The 10,646-nt window shown below is 44.2% G+C and overlaps 1 long non-coding RNA gene across 2 annotated transcripts; it reads right to left on the bottom strand.

Moving 5' to 3' along the window:
- Positions 1–402: 402 nt before the first annotated feature.
- On the bottom strand, positions 403–3,197 carry LOC119332453. 2 transcript variants are annotated; one of them, XR_005160944.1, is made up of 3 exons: positions 2,762–3,197; positions 1,745–2,671; positions 403–625 (listed from the first exon to the last, which is right to left on the bottom strand). It is a non-coding gene; the product is annotated as an uncharacterized LOC119332453 (long non-coding RNA). The 2 variants fall into 2 exon arrangements; XR_005160939.1 differs by having other exon boundaries at positions 1,745–2,633.
- Positions 3,198–10,646: the final 7,449 nt, after the last annotated feature.

Here is a 10,646-nt window from a genome sequence, read left to right as displayed (position 1 = left end):
CCATAACAAGATCGTATAAAGCTATTTTCTTCACACCAAAAGATCATACATATTTAAAGAGCAATTTTTATTGCTTGCACCGATGGCAACTTACTTGAAGGATCTTACTCAATCCATAGGTAGGTATGGTGGACTCTCATGGCAAAACTGGGTTTAAGGATATTTGGAAGCACAAGTAGTATCTCTACTTGGTGCAAGGAATTTTGGCTAGCATGAGAGGGAAAGGCAAGCTCAACATGTTTGAATGATCCATGACAATATACTTTAACTGAGATGTCGGAAAACATAACCCATTACGTTGTCTTCCTTGTCTAACATCAACTCTTTAGCATGTCATACTTAATGAGTGCTCCCAATTATAAAAGATGTCTAGGATAATGTATTTATATGTGAAATCTCTCTTCCTTCAATATTCTTTTATGAATTGTTCAAATGACTTATATTTAGGAACGGAGGGAGTAGTATCTACACAGATTGATTAGAAGCAAAGAGAGGAACTTTAAATGGCAGATGTGAGAGAATTAAGCAAATGCCACACTTGAAGATCTTCGTGAAAATATATGGTCCAATTCGGGAACCACACATGTAGCGTGTAGAAGGCATCCATTACTACATCATCATTTATCTGAAATAAGATGACATGCTTTGTTCAACACACATAGTTTAGTAGAAAGTTACAACAAATAGAAAGAATGTGTGTATTTTACAGCCGGAAGGAATGTAAGAAGCATAAGTACTGTTTGCAGATTTTTAATCCAAAGCTAGAAAATAATCTCAAGAACTAGACAGAGTTTGTCTGACTTAGTATCTGGTCGAATGGCCAGGTCTAAGATCAGAACCTCGGGCTTATGACAACGGCGGAATCTAAGTCATTCTGATTGCACAATTGGGCTAAATCGACGCACAACAACACGTAAATTGCAAAGACTTTAGTTATTCCTTGCTAGCTATACATGCTCATTAGAGCTTTTAGATATATCATATCTCAGCTGAAAGTGGAAGGATAATGTAAAAGGATGGGACTGAATAAATGCATAACAGCATGTAAAAAGTCCAGTGCTGGTAAATCGAATCACATAGTAAAAAGGATGGGACTGAATCACAGTATTTTTCTCACCAATAAAAGAAGTTCCTCCAAATGAATAAATCATACAGCAATGCCAAATAATGTAGTAATAGTTTAGTGGCCTTTCAAGACCAATTGCAATAACAGTAGTTTGATAGATTAAATGGTAGGGCCGTAACAAAATAAGCTGATTTTTATGATCAAGTGTATGATGAGAGGAATACGGAATGGCATGGATGGCTTTGGATCCCTTTTGTTGTAGACAGTTAAGATGTAAACTATCCGCAGGAGAACAAATGAGCAATGAAAATATTTAGAGTGCAATACCAAAGGGCATGTGCATTGTTGCAGATTGGTAATCAAAATCTCAAGCAGTAAACAACTTGGTGTCTCTTTGCTTTAGCTGTACTTGAAGGAAACAGACCTCCCAAGGAGCAAATTATCAACAAGCTGCAGGTCCATACTATATCTATCAGAGACAAAAAACTCGTATATTCAGACCTCCTAAAGACGTCAAAACAATGTGTACTAACAAAAAAAACTCTATGATGCATTATTTACCACTGACACATTAACTCTAACTACACGCTTGGCCAATAAATTACAATAGTTGACTAATGATTATCTGTAGCTAAATCTTATTTTAAATACAACCTAGATGAACAAAAATATCCTCACCTTTGGTGAAACACTCTTTTCTAATTGCTCATTGCGTGGCACAGTGATTTGCTTAACATATCGCAAGTCGATCTGCAACCACATAAGCAAGCATCTGCATCAGAACAAAAGGAGGAATGAAATGTTTGATCTTTCATATGGTACTACCGACCCTAGAGCAACGCTAAATAAGAGATTAGTAACACACGCGTCACTCTCCCAGCAGAAAGCAACTCTTCTTCGGATTGTTGACCATATTCATTATTCATAATAACGAAGTACAACTCCAAATCTGAGAGGTCACCCCGATAATGCTAAGCATAATAACAAATGTTTGTTAACAAAAGAAAAGATATTTGGTTTGGACCACATCATTGTGAAGCAGGTCGTTACAGAAAATAATGGTTCTATAAGCAGAACATGTAAGTAAACCAAGACTCGATTAAGCAATACGTTTTTATGGATATGATCTGGTAATAAATAAAGAATGAGACAAGAACATCATTGCCTATGAGTATGATCTTTCGGTCTAATTGCTAATTAAATGTTGCACTGCCTACCATACTTGTTCCCTGTTCTCGTACACAATTCTAACACATACTACTGATTCGGCAGGAATAAAATTCTCTAACTAAAGTGCAAGCATCTCTTGAAGAGAAACATCTAAAACATGATATGCCAGTAAATACTACTCATGGCGATAATCTCAAGAGCATGATTTACGAGTTTTTACAGCCTGCAGTAAAATAAAAATTAATCTGAATATACTTACAGTTTGAGCAGATGAAAAATAGTAGAAACGCCACCAAGGTTATGTATCCTCTAAACACTACCAACTCGAGCACTCACCTGGGCAAGAAAGTGAACCTCTATATCTCTTTCTTTTTGAACAAAATCTTGATCCTATCAACTGCAAACAATACAAATTTACTTAAGGTAGCAACCGGCCTGAACATTATAGTATGCACAACAATCCAGTCACTTAAATTGATGATACAGTTGCAGGCAAATTGGAGTAGAACATCAAGACGTGGTTACCTGAGGAGAAAGACGTTGTGGTATGGAGAGGCTGCACGACCATGCCACCGCTGAAATCTGCCTCTGCAAGCTACACACGGCCATAAAGTGGAGAAGCATGATGAGCGTCCCATTCTGGACGTCGGCGACGGCGCCGCGGATGGCTGGACCCCTTTTTCTGTCTCCGACGGCGTCGTGGACTGCTCGGCCACCTTGTCGTCCCCGGGGTCCTCGGTCATCCACCTCCTACCCGGTCCCGATGGGGAGGAGTAGGGAGGCGCAGATCTGGTGCTCCTCCCAGCGACGGTGACGGCCAGCAGTGGCAATGGAGATGACGGCGACGGGAGAGGAACGGAGACCTGGGAGGGCGCTCTCTCGCATGGACGCGTGGTGCGGCGGCCTGTTAGCGACTACTGGGCTTGGGCTGCTCGGTAGCCAGGCAACACGGCAACTACAACTACACCCAGCACATTCTCATTTGTACCTTTAGACTTGAGCTAAGAGAAGAGGGAGAGGACATGGAATTCACTAGTGAGGCGGCCCTCAATGAGAATCATATGTTGGAATTGTCGAGGGATAGGCGGACCCCTCGACAGTTCGAGAGCTCAAGGAGCTCATCAAGGAGTGTGCGCCGGAAGTGGTTTGTCTAGTTGAAACTCAATTGTCCAAGCAGAGAGTTGAAGGCCTGATGAGGGTTCTGGGGTATGAAGGAGGCTATGCGGTTGGTAGTAGCGGAAGAAGTGGCGGCTTTGCTATTTTTTGGAAGAGCCCGGTTAGTATGAGGCTACTGAATTTCTCGAAGTATCATATAGATATGGTGGTTTCAGATATCAGAAAGGAGTGGAGATTTAGATGCTTTTATGGAGAGGCACATAGACACCTAAGACAAAACACGTGGGATATGATGTCTTTCTTGAGGGGTGAATCTACCCTCCCGTGGGCTTGTATCGGTGATTTTAATGAGATACTAAGGAAGGAAGAAACTCCGCCTATGTCTTCTAGGCATAGCCGGTCCCAAGCCCGGGTAAAGGAGGAGGGTTGTGATAGGCTTGGCGAGCCAACGTAAAAACTAGCCAGTCCCATAGGTATGAAACCCATTTGAGCGAGAATAGTACTAGGATGGGTGACCTCCTAGGAAGTCCTCGTGAAAGGGTTTCATATCTAAGAGTTGTGATAGGCTTGGCGAGCCAACGTAAAAACTAGCCAGTTTTTTGGGTATGAAACCCATTTGGGCGAGAGTAGTACTAGGATGGGTGACCTCCTGGGAAGTCCTCGTGAAAGGGTTTCATATCTAGCCTACCCCAACTTGTTTGGGATAAAAGGCTTCGTAAGTAAGTAAGTACTAAGGAAGGATGAGCAGCTAGGGCCGAATGAAAGGGACGCTACTCAAATGGCAGGGCTTAGGGACGCAGTGGACCTTTGCGGGCTATGTGATCTTGGCTATATTGGAGTGGACTGGACGTTCGAGAAAAAAGTGGCGGGCGGCCAGTTCTGTAGAGTCAGATTGGACCGGGCACTAGCGACGGCCAGTTGGAGTTCTATGTTCCCATTTGCTTCTGTTCGGCACCTCACAGCTGCGAAGTCTGATCACTCACCCATCATTTTGTTCAATGATTTGGAGGCAGCGAATAGACGAATTGCACTTGATAGACCCTTCAGGTATGAGCAGATGTGGGAAGCACACGATGAATATTTCCCTATGATTGAGCGAGTCTGGGAGTCGTTGGGGAAGGCCAAATCTCTTTAGGCTACAAGTGCAAAACTGCGAGCCTTGGCAACCTCACTGGCAGTCTGGGGCAGGAACACGTTTGGTCAGGTTTGGACTGAACTAAGGAGTTTGAAAAAGAGGTTAGAGGAGATGCGAGCTGAGACAAATCGCCAAGGGCCTTCCTATGAGGAAATTAAAGTGCAGAACCGGATAGTAGAACTTAATTACCGAGAGGAGGTAAAGTGGCGGCAATGCTGACGCATCCAATGGCTAGCGGAAGGTGACGGCAATACCAGGTTCTTCCACCAAAAAGCTTCTATGAGAGCTAGAAGGAACCGAATAATGAACTGAAAAGAGAAGATGGTACGTTGTGTAATGATGAAGCTGAGCTGGGACAGATGGTGTCACATTTTTATAAAAACTTGTACACTGTCGAGGGCACAATAGGGATGGAAGAGGTGCTATCACATATTCCTTGTAAAGTCACACCACAAATGAATGATATGTTATGTTCTTCGTACAAAGCCAGTGAGGTGAAGGAGGCCTTGTTTCAAATGTATCCCACAAAATCACCGGGTCCTGATGGGTTCTCGGCGCATTTCTTTCAGAGAAACTGGGGTGTGTGTGGTGACGAGGTGATAGAGATGGTGCTGCGTGTTCTCAATGGCTTGGATTCTCCGGAGGTTATTAATAAAACGTTCATCGTTCTTATCCCTAAGGCACAAAATCCAACCTCTTTAACCCAATTCTGTCCAATTAGTTTGTGCAATGTAATCTTTAAGATTATATCCAAAGTACATTCTAACCGACTGAAAAAGATTCTATCGGAGATAATATCCCAAGAGCAATCGGCGTTCGTCCCTGGTAGGCTCATTACTGTTAATGTCATAGCTGCATATGAGTGCCTCCATTTTATGAAGAAGTCTAGAAGCAAGAACAATTCCCATTGTGCTTTGAAGTTGGATATGATGAAGGCGTACAATAGAGTTGAGTGGAATTATCTTGAAGCTGTAAGGATTAAGATTGGTTTGCATCCTTCTTGGGTTAAAAAGGTAATGCAATGTGTGACCACAGTGTCCTTTTCAGTATTGTTAAATTGAAGCAGGCAGGAGGAGTTCAGACCTACGAGGGGGATCGTCAAGGTGACCCAATTTCACCATATTTATTTTTGTTGGCTGCCAAAGGATTCTCGTGTTTGCTCAAGTCTAAAGGTACAAATGAGAATGTGCAGGGTGTAGTTGTTGCAGCCTCTGCACCTCCAGTAAATCACTTATTGTTTGCTGACGACAGTTTACTAATGTTTAAAGCGAATGAAGAAGCAGCAACAATTATCAAAGATACGGTGCAACAATATTGTAATGCGTCCGGTCAGAAAGTTAACTTGGCAAAGTCATCTATTTTCTTCGGTAAAGGTTGTCCTAAGTATAGAAGAAACACTATAAAATTAATACTTACTGTTCCCAATTAATCTTTGAATGAACGGTATCTGGGATTACCGTCAGATGTGGGCAATAGTAAGAATGGATGCTTCAAGTACATAAAAGACAGACTGTGGTCTAAGGTCGAGAGGTGGATTGAGCGATGCATGGCATCATCAGGGAAGGAGATTTTGATGAAGTTCGTGGCTCAGGCTATTCCAACCTTCTCAATGTCATGTTTCCTTCTTCCCCGAGGGTTATGCAATCAAGTGAATACTATGCTTAGAAAAAAATTTGGGGCAGTAAAGAGGGCAAGAGGAAGACTGCATGGGTATCATGGGAGGAACTCACCATGCCTAAGTACATGGGGGGCTTGGCTTTAGGGATACCGAAATGTTCAATTTAGCCATGTAGGCAAAGCAAGGATGGCGGATTTTACAAGACGCATGCTCACTCAGTGCTAGAATACTTAAAGCAAAATATTTCCCTATGGTTGATCTATTGAATGCAGAGTTGGGAAAGCAGCCTTCACAAATTTGGCGGGTAGAACATGCAGGGTTGGATGTTCTCAAGCAGGGACTAATCCGGCGTATTGGTGATGGGGAATCCACCCTGGCATGGAACCATAATTGAATTCCAAGAGATAATCTGCTTCAAGCTCTGCACCCAATATCCGATGATCAACCAGGGTTTGTTTCAGAATTGATTGAGGGTCCATTGTGAACATGGAATCGAGCTGTTGTTTTTCGGCATATGAACCGGGTTGATGCAGATTCTATTCTTAACATTCCCCTGAGCACGTCATCGACTTGTGACCAGTGGGCTTGGCAGTATGAAAAATCTGGGGTATTTTTGGTTCGTTCAGCTTACCGCATGCTTGTGGACACAAAAAAGATAAGAGAAGATTGGTTGGAGAATTGAGAAAGTAATTCTAATACTAGAGCAACTCAAAAACAGTGGCAGAAGCTCTGGAAAGCCAATGTTCCAGGCCATATCAGAAACTTTGCTTGGAGACTTGCCAAGAATTCTATTCCTATAGGTGAAACATTGAAGCACCGACATATATCAGATGATGATACATGTTTTCTATGCAACTCAACCCGGGATTCATGGCGACATGCTTTGCTAGATTGTCGTATGTCCAAGTGTGTCTGGGCCCTGCTAGATGAGGCCCTAGTGGAACATATGATAACATCTGAACATGAAGATGCAAGGCTATGGCTCACAGTGATGCAAGATTCAGTCAGCGAGCAAGAATTCAAAACGATCCTAGTGACGCTTTGGGCCATTTGGTGGGCGAGGAGAAAAGCAAAACATGAGGAGATCTTTCAGAGTCCACTATCGACTTGCAACTTTGTTCAGAACTACATCGCTGAATTGGACTTAGTGCCGGCAAAGCAAAAGACTAAGCCTATCAGAGACAGAGTATCTCGGACAGTACTGAAGAGATGGCTGAAGGGACCTCTGGGAGTGGCAAAGTTTAACGTCGATGCTGCTGTCTCAAAAAATGCGAACTTCGGAGTGAGTGTGACCATTTGCCGCGACAACCATGGCAAGTATCTTGGAGGGTCAGCATTGGTGTTTGAGGGGCTCGTTGACCCTGAGAGCTTGGAAGCACACACATGCTCTGAGGCCTTTTCCTTGGTGGAGGATCTTCACTTAACTCGGCTCAGAATTGCTACAGACTGTTTAGCTATTGCCCGTCACCTGAAGAGTAAGTTTATGGGAGTTTCGTGCACCATCATTGGAGAAATTGGGAAGAGAATGCTGAATTTTGTAGAAGCAGAAGTAATCCATGAGGCAGGAGAAGCGAACTCTGAAGCTCACGATCTTCCTAGGGCCTCAGTCTCTTTGCCTGCTGGTCGTTATCTTTAGTTGTCCACCACGCCAGATGTTTTAGCTGTACCAGATGTTATTGATTCCTGATTAATAAAGTGGTGGTAACCCCTAAAAAAATACAAGGGATAGAGTTACGTACAACTTGGCTAGGAATTGGACGGCTTCGGCCTCCTCTGCTTATGTATCTTCTTCCTCTCGTGTTCCTCTCCTCCCCTGTAATGGCTAGACCTTGGTGAATCCATGGCTTGTAGTTCAAATTGATAAGGAATAGATCTCCGTGAGAAGAGTGCTGCTAACAATTGGTATTCAGAGCCAATCGATTCCTCCACGCAAAATCCACACAAAATTTCCCCATCGTAATCGATCTCCAGCCATGTCACGGGGATCAGCTTGGCCTGCCCGCCGTGATCGAGCGCTCACGTCGGTGGAGGACCCGCAGCAGCGATGCCTTGCCGAGTGGATGGACCAGGACAAGCGGGCACGGCGCCGCGCTGAGTTTGGCGCCCGTATTACAGCCATCACGGTGCAGGTGGCTTCGGAGGTGTTGGCAGCGGTAGCATCGGAGGTGTCGGCTGCCGTTGCAACAACGCTACAGGCTGTGCCCATGAGGCACCACGAGTGCCTCGACCTTGCGCCAACGACCACATTGCCCCCAATTACGTCTGTGGTGGACAACAACTCCTCTGTTCCTTATGCTTCCATGGTGATCTCTGCTCAGAAATCGGCATCAGCCTCCACGCAGCAGCATCAATAGCAGCGGGGAGATGCAGCACCGCGCCAGGCAATTGAGAACAAAGTCACCAATGTCCTCGCTCCCTGTACGCCGACCACATGTTCGATGCAATGCCCAATCCACACCGATGCAATGCCCAAGACGCACCGTCACCATGTCAGTGACAGCTCCAGCCGCAACGTCAGCTTCGTCAAAGGTCATTGTCGATGTCGTTCCCGAGCTCTGCTGCCTTGACCTTAAACCATCTGATGTCCTCAAGCTTGTCAGAACGCCGCCCAAGTGTTCGACAGAAGTTCTGTATGACGGCCCTGTGGTCATGACTGAGCAGCAGGACCACTCCAGGGAATATGAACATTCAGTAGAAGATGCCAACATGCCATGTGTGCTTCATGTCATCAATAGTTGTGAGTTCCCTGTAACTACCAACCAGGTCAAAACTGCGGCCCTTCGCCCAGCTAAATCAATCATCAAGCACAAGCTAATTGGTGTGGAGTCACTGCACACACCGTGGACTCCAGCGAGGAGCACAACTTTTAGAATGTTCAATGTGCAAGGTACATTGTATGTTATGCAGTTATCAGGGAAATTGCAAGAGTTGGAAACTGTGGAACCTACAGGGAGTGCACCTCTCACTGTGATTTATAGTGTTCCTGGAGTTCAAACGGCACGGCTGAATCCAACTATATTCAAGTGGTCAGATCTTTTTTGTTTTGCCACACAATTTCTTAGTGCAGGCACTCTTGATTTATTACTAGCGAAGCGAGATGCACCTACTGTGATTGGGAGTTTGTCCTGTGAGATTCAGAGCAAGGGAATAATAGCAGAGAGACCATATTGGCAATTTATTGTAGAAGTAAGTTTGGAAGCACTAAAGCTTTCATGGCTGCCACCTCACGGTATTATTTTCATCCCACTCAGAATTTCTCTGCTGAAGAAATCAATTGGCATATCTCGACAATTCTATTGGGAGGGTACAAATTCTTTTGTAGTAGTGTGGGCTCTGAGTCTGCAACTGTACGAGCATAAGAACAAATGCAGTTTATTAGAACATGTTATATCAGTGGTGCTCCTTATTGCTCATGGTACTACTATCATTCAATGCATCCTTGTGGATCGGGAGGGCTCCATTAGTAGTTTCGAGATTGACATGTCAACTAGAGATATAATTGCAGTTACATAGGGAGAAACCAAGGCCATGTTGGATGACATTTTTCTGTGGCCACCAGTTACACTATTTTGGTCAGTTAGATTCAGTTACAAAGGTTTTTTGAATCAACGCAGAACTGAATATTCCATTGGAAGAGTCGTTCTTGAGGATTTCCAGTGGGAACCTGCTTGGTCCTTTTCCTTAGAGTTTTTGCTATTTGGAGATGAATGTTCCTTCGAAGCTTTGCTGGGCTGCCACATCTATAGTGCATGTTTGTTGGATAAAAACATGGGGATCACTCTAGGAAGCGATGCAAGTTGCGGTGAATGCATAATAATCAGTCCCGGCCGTTCCCAGTTTCAACCCGAACCATGTGAAGGTACTTGTTGCCATAGCTTTCGTGCTGTAGTTTTTTCACAAGTTGTTCCTGCGATGAGGCTTGTGTACTTTGAGAGGCCTGGAATGGGCTGTATTGCGAATATATCCAGCGGATTGGTACGATTGGAAGGCAGGTTCCTGTGCTTGATTTATGGGCTATCGGAATTGTATTCCAGCCAAGGGAAACAGAGGACGTGCAGCCTAGCACATATTCCTTCTATTTGGAAATTTGGTTGCAACACCGCCCATGTTTCCATCGCACAAGTTTCCAGTTCAGGAGGTGTGCTACTCTGAACCTTGCAGCCACAAGCTTGGTAATGGTAGTGGCCTTTCCTTCGATATTTGTAGAGGGACAAACAAGTGCCATGCTCTGTGTGGACCAGATGATGATGAAAACTGGAGCATGTCCAATGGGAGATTGCACGGTCGCTTAACTTGAAGTACATGGATATTGTTAACCAGTCCAAGCAACAAATTATTGCTGCAACATACCCCGAGTTGTATTTTCCATGGGATCCAGGCAATGTCCTAGCACAACATATCCTCATTCCAACCAGACCACACGCTCTGGCATCAGCCAATCGACATGTTGCTATGATCTCCTCTTATGTGGCTATTCTTGGGGAAGAATTCTTTGCTCCATGGAATAATGGTAGCTGCAACAGTGGGAGCTGTCATTGCAG

The sequence above is a fragment of the Triticum dicoccoides genome, chromosome 1B (genome assembly GCF_002162155.2).
Source record: "Triticum dicoccoides isolate Atlit2015 ecotype Zavitan chromosome 1B, WEW_v2.0, whole genome shotgun sequence".
NCBI lineage: Eukaryota > Viridiplantae > Streptophyta > Magnoliopsida > Poales > Poaceae > Triticum > Triticum dicoccoides.
This window is presented reverse-complemented; position numbering and strand designations above follow the sequence as displayed.